The 17,343-nt window shown below is 43.4% G+C and overlaps 1 long non-coding RNA gene across 1 annotated transcript; it reads left to right on the forward strand.

The window, feature by feature from the left end:
* The first annotated feature begins 5,873 nt into the window (after positions 1 to 5,873).
* Positions 5,874 to 6,699, forward strand: LOC115552829 (uncharacterized). The gene is made up of 3 exons (XR_003978378.1): positions 5,874 to 5,942; positions 6,360 to 6,463; positions 6,610 to 6,699. It is a non-coding gene; the product is annotated as an uncharacterized LOC115552829 (long non-coding RNA).
* Positions 6,700 to 17,343: the final 10,644 nt, after the last annotated feature.

The following is a 17,343-nucleotide window of genomic DNA, read 5'->3' on the forward strand; positions in this document are numbered from 1 at the left end:
CTGCCAAATTTGTACCGGGCGCGTCATCCATACGTAATCCACTCCAAATCTGCCTGGCAACAGACGATCGCGTCGAATGATGTGAACATTCGCGAACCTTCTATCTAGCGATCCGTTATCTGTATTGTGCTATTTCGTCCTTGACCTGCTTTAAACACTCAGTTTACTTGCTAAATTTGATTAAACAATTAAATACAATACAAATATAAAGTAAAAACAAGTGTTATCTGTAATGATATCAACAGTTATTAGACCGTCACACGGAGCATGCGCAGTTGGATTGGCACGCTGCATGTTGATGTCTGTTCCAAGATACATCGTGTGTTTATTAAGGAACCCAACAAAACATTACATTATCTAGCGATCCGTTAACTGTATTATGTTATTTAGTCTTTGGCAACATGAGCGCGAATGTTTTTTTAAACCTGCCCGGCAACGGACGACGCGATCATCTGCTGCCATGCAGGTTTGGAATGGATTACGTATGGATGACGCGCCCGGTACAAATTTGGCAGCCGGTACAAATTTGGCATGACACAGCGGGACTCACTAAATCGACGCCACTTCGACCTGGGCGGGACTTACCGGGACTTTACGTCCTACGTCACTCGCTATGGGTCACTCGCTGGGAGTGCATGTGTGCGCGTAGCCGTTTGTCTCAGGGATCTGTGCACGAACGGTTGTGTCGAACGCGATGGGGGGTGTGTGACATTCCTACAGTCTGTGATGATAGGCTATATTTCTACAAATGACTTACTATTACTAGCGATTAACATGACGAAACAACACGAACTAAGCTAACATTATTCCCGGTCATTCAGCTGTTCAGCACCCAGGCTCTGGAACTCCCTCCCCCCACACATAAAACAGTCAGACACCATTTCAACCTTCAAGTCACAACTCAAAACTCACTTGTTCAAACTCGCACACAACGTCTAACTGATCACTGTTTTGATTGTTTTTTTTATTTTTTGTTATTTTTTGTTATTTTTTGTCTTGTTTTTGTTTTATTTATTTCTTATTGCTTATGTTTATTTATTTATTTATTTATTTATTTATTTATTTTTTCCACAATGTCTTGCTTTTTAAAAAATTTATGATGACTATATGCTCTGTAAGGTGACCTTGGGTGTCTTGAAAGGCGCCTCTAAATCAAATGTATTATTATTATTATTATTATTATTATTATTATTATATTTCTACAAATGACTTACTTTTACTAGCGATTAACATGACGAAACAACACGAACTAAGCTAACATTAGACTATAAAGCAAACACTTTTGGCGGGTAAAGGGTTAACTGACTTCAAAAAGTCAACACTGTCAATGGTGAAATTGTCCAGATCATTAGGCAAGGCAAGGCAAGGCAACTTTATTTATATAGCACTTTTCATACACAAGGCAGATTCAAAGTGCTTCACATATAAACATTGTTATACAATAAAATAAAATAATCTATAAGTAAAAGAAAACATATGCAAAGAAATGAGTAAAATAGAAAGTTAAAAAGGCTTTTTAGTAAGTAAAATTGAAAGTGCAATGTATTTAAGAAAGTGAGAAAATTTAATTGAAAGTTATTTAAGATCAGATCAACAGACTCTCTGGAACCCAGGTCGGGACCACAACCCGACCTTAAGGACAATCTATTACAATATTCTAGGACTCTAGCCCAGAACCAAAGGTAAACAACAAACAACAAACAATTATTCTAGGACTCTAGCCCAGAACCAAAGGCAAACAACAAACAACAAACAAATTCACACTTCGTCAAGCTCTTAATGACACAACTTCATTACTCAGCAAATGTCATGTATTTTTCTGGTAAAAATAGAAAATAAAGGGAAAGTTAAAAAGGCATTTTAGTAAAATAAAGGTAAAGTATTTAAGATTTAGCAGAAAGCTAAAGCAAACATAAAAGTCTTCAATCTTGTTTTGAAGGTGCTCAGAGTTGGGGCAAGTCTTAAATCCTCAGGGAGTTTATTCCAGCTATTTGTTGCATAGTAACTAAATCCTGCTTTCCCATGTTTCGTGTTTACTCTGGGGATAATTAACAGATTGGTCTCAGAAGATCTTAGTGTTCTAGAAGGCTTATGCAGTGGAAGCATATCAGTTAAATATTTTGGGCCTAAACCATGTAGGGATTTATAGATTAGCAACATGATTTTAAAATCAATTCTCTGACCTACAGGAAGCCAATGTAACGATTTAAGAATTGGTGTAATATGTTCAAATTTTTTGGTCTTTGTTAAAACTCTAGCAGCAGCATTCTGAACAAGCTGAAGCTTCCTTAGAGTTTGTTTTGGGAGACCTGTAAGGAGACCATTGCAGTAATCAAGCTTACTAGTGATAAAGGCATGTACAAGTTTTTGTAAGTCTTCGGTGGACATGAGCCCTCTAAGTCTTGCTACATTTTTAAGGTGATAATATGCAGATTTTGTAACTGATTTGATGTGACTTTCGAAATGTAAATCAGAATCCATGATAACCCCTAGGTTTCTGGCTTTGATTGAGGTTTTTAGGGACAGAGAGTGAAGGTGTTGGGTTACTTTAAGCCTTTCCGTTTTAGCACCAAATACAATTATCTCTGTTTTATCCTCATTTCGCTGAAGGAAATTTCGGCACATCCAGTCTTTCACTTGCTCAATGCACTGGCACAGCAGATCTATGGGCCGATAGTCATTTGGTGATAGCGATACATAGATTTGCGTGTCATCAGCATAGCAATGATGGTCAATATTGTTATTATGCATGATTTGCCCTAGTGGGAGCATGTAGATGTTGAATAAAGAGGGTCCTAAGATCGAACCTTGTGGGACTCCACACATCACGTTGGTTGATTCTGATACAAAGTCGCCGATGGAAACAAAGTAGTTCCTATTTTGTAGGTAGGATCTGAACCAATTCAAGACTGTGCCTGAAAGCCCCACCCAGTTTTCTAACCTGTCCAAAAGTATTGTGTGGTCTACAGTGTCGAATGCAGCACTGAGGTCTAGTAGCATTAGTATTGAGGTTTTGCCAGAGTCTGTGTTAAGACGGATGTCGTTTACAACTTTAATGAGGGCGGTCTCAGTGCTGTGCAGGGGTCGAAATCCTGATTGAAAGGTGTCATAACAACCAGTTGATGCCAGGAAGTGATTAAGTTGCTGGAGGACAACTTTCTCAATGATTTTACTTATGAAGGGCAGATTTGATATTGGTCTGTAGTTGTTTATAATAGAGGTATCTAGGCTCCGCTTTTTTAAAAGGGGTTTAATAACTGCAGTTTTCAGGGCTTTTGGGAAGTTGCCTGACTGGAGAGAGTTGTTAACTATCTGCAATATGCCTATTGCTAGGCAGTCAAAAACATTCTTAAAGAGGTTGGTAGGTAAAGAATCAAGGCAACAGGTGGATGGCTTTAGTTGTGTAACAGTTTCCACAAGAGTTTTAGAGTCAATAACATTAAAGCATGCCATCCCTGCCACGTTACTTTTGCCTGAACAGGGTGGTAGTCCAACATTTTTGTTTGAAGTGGAGATATTGATGGCGCGTCTGATGCCTTCAATTTTATCAGTATAAAAAGCTGCAAACTCATTGCATTTCTGCGTGGAATGGAGATCAGGTGGAATTTGTGTTGGGGGGTTGGTCAGTCTGTCAACAGTTGCAAATAGGGTTTTTGCATTATTATTATTGGATTTAATGATATTGGAGAAAAATGTTTCTCTAGCACTTTTTAAGTCTGAATTGCAGGCACGGAGGCTCTCTTTGTAGATATCATGGTGAATGTGAAGTTTTGTTTTACGCCAGATGCGTTCAACCTTCCTGCATTCTTTTTTCTGTGCTGTTACAGAAGCAGCTTTTCTCCAGGGTGCCTTTTGCTTTCCAGAAATCGTTTTAACCTTGTAAGGTGCAATGACATCCATGACTTTCAAAATTTTCAAATTAAAGTTTTCTACAAGATCATCAGCAGAACATGGGTTGAGAGGTGGTAGTAAGGAGATGGCCTTTCTAAAAAGTACATACGATTCTTCATTGATATACCGTTTTTTGACAGTATTTGATTTTGTCTGTATGTTGGGAATAAAAGATATATTAAAGAAAACACAAAAGTGGTCAGACAAGGAAGGATCAGTCACAGAGAGATCAGAAACATTGAGGCCCTTTGTGATAACCAGGTCTAGAGTGTGGCCCTTACAATGAGTAGTCTCTTTCACATGTTGGGACAGTTCAAATGTGTCCAAAATGGTAAAAAGTTTTTTTGCACACTTGTCATTCAAATCATCAGCATGAAAATTTAAGTCACCAGTTATAACTAGACAGTCAAAGTCTGTGGAGATGCTAGACAATAATTCTGTGAATTCATCGAAAAAAATTGCAGAGTATGTGGGTGGCCTGTAAATAATTAATAGGAGAACTCTGGGGGAGCATTTCAATACAGCACAAAGGTATTCGAATGATGGAAAATCACCAAATAACATCTGTTTCCCCTGAAAATCATTTTTAAATATAACAGCAACCCCTCCACCTCTTTTTCCAGATCTACATGCATCAAAAAAGTTATAGTTGGGAGGAGCTGTCTCTATCAGAACGGTTGCACTGTTATTTTGTTCCAGCCATGTTTCAGTTAAAAACATAAAATCCAGTTTAGAGGTGGTAATAAAATCATTAACTAAAAATGATTTGTTATTAAGAGACCTAACATTAAGTAGACCCATCCTGATGGTGTTGTTGATAGGCTTTAAGGTTGTTTTTGGTTTGGAGGAAATATGTATGAGATTTGTGAGGTTAGCAGTGTGTATAAGTTTCCCTTTGTTTACTCTCTTAGTGGTTACAGCAGGAATGCAAAAGTTGCCATGTTTTGACATAGGCTGAACCTTGGGTTCAGCAGATTATGCGAAACGTCCTTTATACTTTGTCTACGGCTGAACCCTTTTTTGTCTCAGTAATACTCAGGACTACTATCAGTACAGGGGGCGGGGGGCTGGGGCGCCCTCTGCTTTGGTGTTATCAGCCTGTGGGAATGACCTGGCGATGCTATCATTGACACAGATGCAAGTTTGATGCCTACATATTCCTGTTTCTTAAATTCAGCTGGAAAATCGCAAAGGGAGGAGACAGTGGAGCTGGAGTTGTTGTGGCTATGGGAGAGATGAGGAGGGGGGTGGCCGTTCCTGGCCAAGCCAGCATCGGCGATGGGGGAGGGCACGGTGTCCATGGTGTCGGGGAGGCTGTTGTCTCTCTTCAAGGTCTTTGGTCTGTAATGCAGAGGAGGGGGGTGGCCGTTCCTCGTCAAGCCAGCATCAGCGATTGGGGAAGGCACAGTGTTGATGGCGTCGGGCGGGCTGTTGTCTCTCTTCAAGGTCTGTGGGCTGTCTGCTATCTGTGTGTCAGATAGTGGCAGAGTAGATGTGTGGGGGAGGCTGTAGTCTCGCTTCTTCTCAACCTGTGCTCTGATTGTGGCCTGTGCGTCAGACCATGGCAAGATTGTGGCCTGTGCGTAAAGCGAGAAGAAAGATTTGTGTTGTGTTTATGTTTTTTTTAATTCCATTAACATTGAGAAGAACAAATAAGCAAATATTCATTCTAATAAATAATAATGTAGCCTAATGAAGTGTGGGTAATTATAAAAGCCCCTTTCATATAGGTCTGAACACATAAAAGATGGCACCAAAGAGAGGCATCTATGGCAGGTGGAGGATTTCAATGAAGACACCCCTCCAGGGCCGACGGACTGCGGGGACAAAGGGGACAGTTGTGGGGGGGCCCAAGGCAGAGGGGGGGCCCCCCCTCTGCCTTCAATAGGGATTGACGACTCCCCCGTCAACAACTTAGCGCAGGGGGGCCCATTAGTACCTATAGTATAGGGGCCCAGGATTTGGTGCTACGGCCCTGCACCCCTCTATGTGTAAAGAAAAGAATGGTCCTTGCTTGTCAGCATGGCAAAGCTCGACAGAAAAAAGAAAAGGTACATTGGTAAACAGTATAGTAAACAAACCCTCCTGTCTGGACCCTCAAATCAGAGAAACTTTGGTCTGTGGGTCCTGTAGACTTATAATTGAACACCCCTGATCTAAAGTAACACACACTCACACACCCCTGTTACTTTAGATCAGCGGTGTTCAATTATAAGTCTACAGGGTCCACCGACCAAAGTTTCTCTGATTCGAGGGTCCAGACAGGCACAGGTCAACTGTTCAAATTACATGAAAAACAGAATTACATAACATTTTGTGGATTTAATAATTTTTTGCTGCAATGTCTTCAGTTTTAATGGATGTCTAATAGGTGCAGGCCTATGCAATATCTACACCTGACTTGTCTTGCACTTGTACAACTTGAAAACCGACATTGTATTGAAAATCTCATTATTTATCTTGTCTAGGAGAAACGTTCAGCAGAGCATGTATACACAAAAAAACGTTTTCATGTCCAAAATGGGAAGAAGTTGGACTGCCCAGCTAAACTTTTCATTCGGCATGTGCTGAGGTAAGCTTTTTTCAACCGCTCTGTCTCCTTTGCAGGAGAAATCCAGTGTGAATCGATCAATAGTGAAAGTGATCTGATTGATCAATATTGTCAATCAGACCATGGGGTAGATTAATTTTTGCTTGCTTGTTTGTTTTGCTTTTTAGATATGACTCATTCAGTGTGAGAGGGGATGCCACAAAATCCCATAAAGAAGACACTATGAGAAATCTTAAGATAGCACTTCAAAACTCAGAAAACCCACAAACCTCTACTTTCATTCATCTAAAATGTCCTCTATTGGAAGTTCACAATCATACAATTGGAGCAGGATCCTGTTTTTCAAGACCGATTCATCCAAAACTAAAAAATCAAATTCAGGTGATGGTCGGACAAGGGATAACTAATATAGCTTTCGTGAAGAGAGCCTTGAAGCAGTATGTGCTAAATGACTTGTGTGGCGAGGATCTCCAGCGGCCGCACAACAACGATGAAGCATATTTTCCATCGAACACAACTATCCAGAATCACAATCACATGGCATTAGTGGCTGGTCGTTACTCTGCGCTGGATCAGGAGAATCTTGCAAAGGAAGTGGCAGAATGGAAGGTTGAAGATGAGGGCAATCGTTTCTTCTTTAGAAAATGCACAAATGGAGGAGATGAAGATCTAGAGCATCAGTTTCTTTTCATACATCAGCACCACAAACAAATACGGCTCCTGCAGCGATATGGGGAAATGGTTCTTTTGGATGCCACATACAAAACCTCAAAATATTCCATGCCACTGTTTTTTTTGGTTGTTCGAACCAATGTTGGCTACAAACCTCTAGCAGAGTTTGTATGTGAGAGTGAAACTACAAAGTCCATTGCAGAAGCACTGGACATCTTGAAGACATGGAATCCTCAGTGGACTCCAAAGTACTTCATGACAGATTACAGTGAGCAAGAGATCCAGGCCCTCGCCCAAGTGTTCCCCACTGCAGTAACACACCTATGTGCATTCCACAGAGAGCAGGCCTGGCTACGCTGGACTAAAGATGGTGAGATCTAGTAACGTGCAGAGTTGTATTGGAATCTTGTGTGTTTTTTGCAACGGAAACAGTGAATACTGCCTGTATGACCAAATTATTATGATTGTAGGAAAAAACAAACTTGCCGACAGGGAGCAGAGAGACCTGTTGACACTTCTACGCAGTATTGCTTGGGCCAGGACAGAGGAGAGCTGTTTGTTAGCATTAGGGACATTGAGGGACAGTTACCTATATAACGACAATCAACAAGTGATGACGTATGTTGAGCAGGGATGGCTTGCCATCAAAGAGGTTAGACATTGTCATTGATTAAATGACAATGTCCCCCCACACAATCATTGATTGTGTGGGGGGGGGGGTCTAGCTCAATTGCTGTAAGTGTGGTGTGTGTTGGTGTATGTGTTGTGTAATGTGTTAGGATGTGTGTATATGTTTTGAAGAGTGGATGTGTGTAGTGACAGTATAGTCTGTATGTGAATATTAGATATAATTGTTATGTATGTAATTATTTGATATAATTGTTGTCATCACTGTTTGTTTTTTTTGTTTTGTTTTTTCCAGAAATGGTGCAGAGCCTATGCGCCAGAGGCATTTTATGTGTCAGTCACCACCAACAATGGAGTTGAAACCATGAATAAAAATCTGAAGGCATTCTACCTGAAAATCTCAGGTACTGGGACTCTCTCTTCTCTACTGGGAACAGTTGTTGAATTTATTCCTGACAAAATGAAAGGCTACGAGCGGCTGAATTACAATCAATCCACAAGCCACAAGAGCTACAATGAGGATGTACCAGAGCACCTCAAAAACCGACCAAGAGATGTGGTCCTCCACTGCTTGAGAAGCATCAGTTCTGCTTCCCATTTCACTGCTCAAGATGTTGTGGATAAAGGTGATGGTACATGCCTAGTCAGAAGTGAGCAATCTCCCCTCTTTTACTCCGTCAACCTTAGAGGGCCGTTGTGTGAGTGTGGTGCATTTCAAGATTCTTACCTACCATGCAAGCACATGATTGCCATTTTTAATTTCACCAACTACTCATGGGATTTTCTCCCTTCAACGTACACAATGTCGCCATATCTTACCCTCGATACCTTCGAGGATGGAGGAGGAGAGAGGATGCTGGATGGAGGAGAGAGGATGCTAGATGGAGGAGGGGAGAGAGGATGCTGGATGGAGGAGGGGAGAGGATGCTGGATGGAGGAGGGGAGAGGATGCTGGATGGAGGAGGAGAGAGGATGCTGGATGGAGGAGGAGGAGAGAGGATGCTAGATGGAGGAGGGGAGAGGATGCTGGATGGAGGAGGGGAGAGGATGCTGGATGGAGGAGGAGGAGAGAGGATCCTGGATGGAGGAGGGGAGAGGATGCTGGATGGAGGAGGAGGAGAGAGGATCCTGGATGGAGGAGGAGGAGAGAGGATCCTGGATGGAGGAGGGGAGAGGATGCTGGATGGAGGAGGAGGAGAGAGGATCCTGGATGGAGGAGGGGAGAGGATGCTGGATGGAGGAGGAGGAGAGAGGATCCTGGATGGAGGAGGAGGAGAGAGGATCCTGGATGGAGGAGGGGAGAGGATGCTGGATGGAGGAGGAGGGGAGAGGATGCTGGATGGAGGAGGGGAGAGGATGCTGGATGGAGGAGGAGGAGAGAGGATCCTGGATGGAGGAGGAGGAGAGAGGATCCTGGATGGAGGAGGAGGAGAGAGGATGCTGTTTGGAGGAGGGGAGAGGATGGTGGATGGAGGAGGAGGAGAGAGGATCCTGGATGGAGGAGGGGAGAGGATGCTGGATGGAGGAGGAGGGGAGAGGATGCTGGATGGAGGAGGGGAGAGGATCCTGGATGGAGGAGGAGGAGAGAGGATGCTGGATGGAGGAGGGGAGAGGATGCTGGATGGAGGAGGGGAGAGGATGCTGGATGGAGGAGGAGGAGAGAGGATGCTAGATGGAGGAGGAGGAGAGAGGATGCTAGATGGAGGAGGAGGAGAGAGGATGCTAGATGGAGGAGGGGAGAGGATGCTGGATGGAGGAGGAGGAGAGAGGATCCTGGATGGAGGAGGGGAGAGGATGCTGGATTGTGGATGCAGAGGAGAAATCATGGTAGACAGATTAAGGATCAAATCGGCACAGGTTGCAATGAGAGAAAAACTGAAGAAGTTAACGGATGACTCATATTTGTGTGATGATTTGGAGACTTTACAACAAATGACTGTAGCTCTGGAAAATATGACACAAACAATTGAACAACTGTGCAAGAGAGAGAATGGACTGATTCTTAATAAACTGGATGACATTGTTATGCATAAAAAACATGATCTTAGTTCGAAAGCACAAATCAAAACTGTCCAGAAAACGAAAATGGACCCAAGGTACAGTATGTTATGTTTTTGCTTATAATAATTGCTTATAATACTTGTTAAAATGCAAACATGTCAAAACGGCAATGACTCTGTTCTCCACCATACCTGCCCCCTGCATGCTTAATACTTGCCTTCCACTCCAGGGTTCCTTCTGCTCATTATAATTTACTGTCCTCTTTTACATGTTTTATTTGTACAGCTCCCTTGTCGCCCCTAATCGAACATTACGAGGAGGAGACACTGGGCCACAGCTCTTCTGCTGTCCTGCACGGAGCTCGGCAAAAAAATCCCTAGCTAACCCTAAATATTTATATTAAACCATTTTGCAACAGGCAACTGTGTGTTGGTGTGTCTTATTGCTTCCCACGTCTGCGTCTGCATCTTTCCCACTCTTGGCTAATAGTTTCAGCTTTTGTACTGTATATCAGAAATGATCACCCTGTACCACACTGCTGACTTGTTGATGATTTGTGAGCACTCACGCATTTCTCTAGGTATCTTAAGTTTCCTACTGGAGTCATCAAAACTTTGGACTTTGTGTTATTGTAAGAAATATTGTGTTGCAAAAACTAGAAATTACGATGGCTCATTGCATTCACTCAATAATAAAAATTTCACCAGGTTATCTCATAATTATGAGATAATTATCTCATAATTATGAGATAGTATCTCGTAATTATGAGATACTATCTCGTAATTATGAGATAATTATCTCGTAATTATGAGATACTATCTCGTAATTATGAGATAGTAGAGAGTAGTGACGCTTGCACAGAAGCATACGGCCGACATCTTTCTTTATTCTGGTTGGAAATAGTAACATAGTTACGCCATTAAATGCGTTTATGGAAACATTTTTAGCGAGAAATGTGCATTTTACTTTCATAATGTTCGCTCGGTGAATGTGAAGGATGTTTGGTTTGATAGTTATGACGAAGAGGGAACGCTCCGTTCACTTGCATGGACAGAGTCTCTGGTTGCTAAGCAACCTCAACGTCTTGGCGGACTATCTGCTGATCAACACTACGAATGCTGGAAACACACCAGACACACCATGTGAAGTTATTTAACCCGATTATTGTTATTTATATCCGAGATTATTTAATCTAACCCGATCCAAGCTCTATCATGCACCCAAACACGGCGGCGTTTGGGTTTCCTTCCTGGGACTCCTAAATCCAGCGCAGCCACAGGCGCGTAGCTGCGTACGTAGGACAATTTTTGACACAAAATGGTCAAGCAACATTTTAGCTGCGTGACATACGCACGTACATCTATATCACGAAAGCAACCCTCAGCAAGCCTGGGACTAGTGCAACTGCACGGTTGCCAGGTGAGACTGATTATGTCCAGCCCAAAAATGCTCAAAATCCACCTGGAAGCACCCAATCCCGCCCAATTTTAACTAAATTCTATTGCTTTCTATGGCCAGAAATCTGCAGAAAAACCCACCCAAATACCCTTTTTACCCATTTTTACCCGCAGACGGCCATCCTAAGCAGCTCAATTGGGTGGGAAACCGCCCAATCTGGCAACACTACTGATGGTCAGAACACCAGTTATCTCATAATTATGAGATAATTATCTCATAATTATGAGATAGTATCTCATAATTACGAGATAATTATCTCATAATTATGAGATACTATCTCATAATTATGAGATAATTATCTCATTATTATGAGATAATTATAGTGTTCTATATATATCTATGGGCGTGACAGCCATAGGTGACAACAACCCAGGCGCGACGGAAGTACTCTGGCGTGACGGAAGTGATTTATTTTTTAAACTTTTTTTTAAACACCGCTAAATCGGAAACCAAAGATGAACCATGGAAGTAAGTGTGACTGTCAATATGCTTAATATATTGAGTAATATTCATGTTAAAGTTGTGCCGTGGTTTATTTACTTTTTGCTAAATTCGAATATAATAATACTGCACCCTTTTTGAAAAATTAGCTGCACTTCGTTCATGGAAGAAAGTGAGAGTTTACCTGTTCATAATAATTATTAATATATTGAGTAAAATTCATGTTAAAGCCGTGCTGTGGTTTATTTAGTGTCATCCGTAATCACCAATGTGATACTACAGCAACACGTTTTACCTTCATGGTTCAGGGACTTCCACCACAGGCATATGGGAACGACTGTGGGATCTTCATGATTATGGTATACTCAGTGACTGAGTATACCATAATCATGAAGATCCCACAGTCACAGACTTAAAATGTACCTAACAGATATAACAACGAGTGTGAATGTTGTCACCAATTACATTTTTCCATCACAGTACGCTTGGTACCTTGCCATGGAGGCACCATTCGACTTCACTGTTGTAAGTAGGCATTAAATGAAATGAAAAAAGAGCTGACGATTGAAAAGATACGTTTAAAATAAGGATTGGATTTTTGACGTAAGGTTACAATATCGAGAAATTCATACTTGTATACATATTTTATCATTGTCAATTCTTGGAATATCCCCTTACTTTAGAAAGAAATGCCAGTCCTCAGAAAATGGTGGTGCACAGTACTACTGCTTGAGAACTTCCACCTGGATGGGTATGTTTTTGTATGTTTCAAATATGAATATACACAACCCCAATATTAACTAACTATGTATAATTCCTACAATCCTTTCTCTTTATTTATACAGGCACGGCAGAAGGTTCCCACGCTTCATGGAGGAGGCCAAACAAATGGCGGTTCGACTACCGTACTTCCACCAGTCTCAGACTGAAGCGAAAAAAAGAAGTGAATGACGTTTCCAGTGACAGAATACAAATAATATATTGTATAGGCTTAATATTAATTTGACTGTTTGATTATTTTGACAGTGAGTTGGAGCTGATGGCAGTCAGCATGAAGAAACTATATCTTAAAGCTTCTGTAGATTATTTGTTAAATAAATTGTGAGGAAACTTTGGTGTGGTTATTCTTCAACTAATTTATTCTATTTATATCAAACTATGATGATATACTCAACAAAAAAATAAATTTGATTCTATTAGACATATTAAAACAAATACATAATTTCAAAGGTCAATTACTTAATGAGTAAAGTGTATAATACACTAAATTCCATGAAATAATTGTCTACACACTAAATCAGTTAGCTCTAAAAATGCTAACTGACATTTCATAATATTGTTTTATTATGTAAATTTTTTGGTTGAATAAGTTTAATAACGAAAAGAAAAAAATTCTGAGGTATTTGTCTAAATAAGGTTTAAAAAACTTTGTTAAGCTACAAAAATGGTTACTAACGTGTCGAAATATATTTTTAATTCTGTGTTATGTTAATTCAATCTATAAAAAAATAATCGGAGGTAACTTCCGTCCAGCCACAGTACTTCCGTCCCGCCTGGGTGTTCTGTCACGCCAGGGTGTTGTTCTCCGGGGCTGCAGCTGGATACTATTGGTTACACCTCGCTCCTCCTCTAACAACTGTCTCCTTCACTAACTCACTGACGTTTCAAATGTCACCCGCTGGTGTGTGATGTGTGTCTCTTCTATTTTCCGGAGATAAAAAAATAACCGCTGTAAAAGGAGAGACCTCGTCGTGATTTAGTGGTGATTCGCGATCCTAGCTGGGATTCATTGGCGTTGATCGACCCGGCTTACAGTTCACAGACGAGCAGCAGAGTTATTAGATGGCTGACTGCGTATTCGGTCCGGTCAGTCGGAATATAAAGTAATGGCCGTAACGTCAGCAGCGCTCCTGGTTGAGTGTGTGCACAGAACAGCACACACACGCATACACACAAGCGCGCGCACACACACACACACACACACACACACACTCCCATTCTATGATCCCATTCTAATGTACACTTAAGGTACATAAACACCCTCAGTGGTTTCAGAGTGGAGCAGCATCAGTATTCTAAAGGCTTTCAGAACAAGCCTGTTCTTCTGACAGGACCGCTCTACAACTATCTGCTGTTGCAGCAATCCATATACAGGTACAGATGGAGAGAGAGAGAGGGAGAGAGAGAGAGAGAGAGAGAGAGAGACAGCAGAGTTGTGTTGTCAGCCAGGCTCTGCTCTTCTTCTCTGAATGAATCCAGAGAGCTGTGGACCCTAGTGGAGATCAGCGCTCTTATTGGCTGTGCGGCGCGTCCGTCTTCAGGCCGGGGGACCAGACCATAATAAGCGGTGGGATGAAGGTGTTCCTGCGGCACTCTGCTGCTGTAGATCCTCCCTGATGGGGCACTCTGAGAGACCCTCCAGGGTCCGTCTCCTGACCTCCTGCTGAGAGGAGGCTCTCTGACCCTCGTCGCCATCTCTGATCAGCTGACACCGGGAGGTCCTCCTGGTCTCTGATCAGCTGACACCGGGAGGTCCTCCTGGTCTCTGGTCAGCTGACACCCGGAGGTCCTCCTGGTCTCTGGTCAGCTGACACCCGGAGGTCCTCCTGGTCTCTGATCAGCTGACACTGGGAGGTCCTCCTGGTCTTCGAGGAGTAGGGAGCTCAGGGAGGCTGCATCACTCCTGCTCAGCTCTCGCTCAGTAACGACATGAGCTGACTCTGGTTCTGTGGCTGGTGAATAACTAGAGACTCACTAGAGTTAGTACTAGCTAGAGTAGTGAGTAGCTGTTGTGTAACTGCTGGTCGAGTTAGTAGAGCTAGTGAAGTGAGTAGAGTTAGTAGAGCTAGTAGAGTTAGTAGAGTTAGTAGAGCTAGTAGAGTTACTATAGTTAGTAGAGTTACTATAGTTAGTAGAGTTAGTAGAGCTAGTAGAGTTAGTAGAACTAGTAGAGCTAGTAAAGTTAATAGCTGGTGTATAAGTCTTATATCATTATATCTGCTGGTAGTTTGTAGCTGGTTGATATCTCCTGGTTAGTTAGTAGCTGGTTATATCTGCTGGGAGTGAGTAGCTGGTTGATATATCCTGGTTAGTTAGTATTTGTTAGTTAGTTCCTATCCAGGCGTTGCTGTCTGGGCCGTGCTGTGATGTCGTTAGGAGAAAAATTACGTTCTAATCTCTGTTCTGGTCTTAATCTGCCACGCTGCGTAGAGCTGGGTCCTCCGCCCACACATTATTAATATTTGTATTAATAATCCTGAGCTGAACGCCTGACGGTTCTCACGGTTCTCCGTGTTCTGAGTCTTCTCTCGTTTTACCAGAATGTTGACGCTTTGGACTGCAGATGAAGGGCCGTTGGAGCCATTCAGAGGGACCAGATCAGTGCTGCCACTGGACGCTGTGTGGCTGAGCATGAGATGATGAGGTTGTACTGTGAACAGCCTCTCTGTGAACAGCCTCTAAGAATAGCCTCTCCTGAACAGCCTCTCTCTGTGAACAGCCTCACTCTGTGAACAGCCTCTCCTGAACAGCCTCTCTCTGAACAGCCTGTCCTGAACAGCCTCTCGCTGAACAGCCTCTCCCTGAACAGCCTCTCTGTATACAGCTTCTCTGTGAACAGCCTCTCCCTGAACAGCCTCTCCTGAACAGCCTCTCCTTGAACAGCCTCTCTGTGAACAGCCTCTAAGAAGAGCCTCTCCTGAACAGCCTCTCTCTGAACAGCCTCTCTCTGAACAGCCTCTCTCTGAACAGCCTCTCCTTGAATAGCCTCTCTGTGAACAGCCTCTCCCTGAACAGCCTCTCTGTGAACAGCCTCTCTGTGAACAGCCTCTCCCTGAACAGCCTCTCTATGTGAACAGCCTCTCTGTGAACAGCCTCTCCTGAACAGCCTCTCCTGAACAGAATCTCTCTGAACAGCCTCTCTCTGAACAGCCTCTCCTTGAACAGCCTCTCTGTGAACAGCCTCTAAGAAGAGCCTCTCCTGAACAGCCTCTCTCTGAACAGCCTCTCTCTGAACAGCCTCTCTGTGAACAGCCTCTAAGAAGAGCCTCTCCTGAACAGCCTCTCTCTGAACAGCCTCTCTCTGAACAGCCTCTCCTTGAACAGCCTCTCTGTGAACAGCCTCTCTGTGAACAGCCTCTCTGTGAACAGCCTCTCCAGAAAACAGCCTCTCAGCGAACAGCCTCTCTGTGAAAAGCCTCTCCTTGAACAGCCTCACTCTGTGAACAGCCTCTCCCTGAACAGCCTCTCCTTGAATAGCCTCACTCTGTGAACAGCCTCTCCCTGAACAGCCTCTCCCTGAATAGCCTCTCTCTGTGAACAGCCTCTCCGTGAACGGCCTCTCTGTGAACAGCCTCTCTCATACTTCCCTTCTCCCCGTTCTCCGCCGCCTGGCAGATTTGTGTCTTGTTCGTCCGACCTTATTGTGTCTCCTGGATTTATATGTCACTCCGGGGGGGGGGGGCTCCTGATAAACTGCTCCTCTGCCCTCTGGCGAGGTCTCATATCACAGACCTTCAGTGGAACAGATTTATAGTCTGTGGGTCTGAGGAGTGTTCAGAATACTAACCCACCCCCTAAGCCCACTGGATGGGGGGGAGGGTTCCTCGCGTTCCTCCGGTCCTCCTGAAAGTGGCTTCAGGATAAGCTGCTTGGGCCGACTCTGAGCCAGCTGGTTCCTCAGGTCCTCAGGGATCCCGAGCCCCAGAAGTCTCTCCTCATGAGGCTGAGGAGGTGACCTCCATGAGTCCAGGAGTGAAAGGACTCTGGGAGGTCTCTGGGAGGTCTCTGGGTGGTCAGTGGGAGGTCACTGGGAGGAGGCTACTCCTCTCCTCCTCCTCTCCCATCTCCTCCTCTTCCTCCTCCTAGTTGTACTCTGTACTAATATTCCCCATCAGTAAGCTGTGTGTGTGTGTGTGTGTGTGTGTGTGTGTGTGTGTGTGTGTGTGTGTGTGTGTGTGTGTGTGTGTGTGTGTGTGTGTGTGTGTGTGCGCGCGTGTGAGAGAGCTACGTATACACAGAAACTGAAGTGTAAATAACAAATGTGTTTTCTTAGTCTCATCTCCCATCTCGTCTCTGAGGAAGTTAACCAGCGTGATTGTTTTTTTTTCCGATGCTAATCACTTCAAGCTAACAGCTAACACTCTGGTGAGAGCCCAGATTATTGTAACGTCTGAGTCATAACTGTGTATACTTTCAGGAGATGATTTAAAACCTCTCCAAACTAGAGGGTGGAAGGCAGTACACCTGGCCGCCTCCCTAATCTGATTTTAATGGTATTTTCAACACAAATCATTAAATGATGGAAGGACCTTTTTTTACGCCAGCCAATGATGAATGTGTTGCCGGTGGAAGAGGTTTGTCCTGGAACAAATGTGTGCGCGAGGCGTCTCTTTCCAGAGCAGGTGTGGAGCGAGTCTCCAGTGCTCTCAGACGAACCGGGTCAATACTGAGCCAGGCAGCGAGGCAACGGACCAGGTGGTGTTGGAGCCGGTGCTGAGGAATCGCTCTCCTTTCTTCCTCCATCACCCGGAGCGCCACGCTCCAGACCGGAACTCTCTGTACTAGGAAGAGGAGGAAGAGGAGGGGAGGCTAGCCCTCACCTCTTGAGACCAGAGACCATCTACCTCATCACTTTCTAAGAACTTGTGCAATATTGGGTAGCCTGTTTACAAGGCGTTCACCTGCACTTTAACTTTTTTTTT

The sequence above is a fragment of the Gadus morhua genome, chromosome 10, assembly GCF_902167405.1.
Source record: "Gadus morhua chromosome 10, gadMor3.0, whole genome shotgun sequence".
NCBI lineage: Eukaryota > Metazoa > Chordata > Actinopteri > Gadiformes > Gadidae > Gadus > Gadus morhua.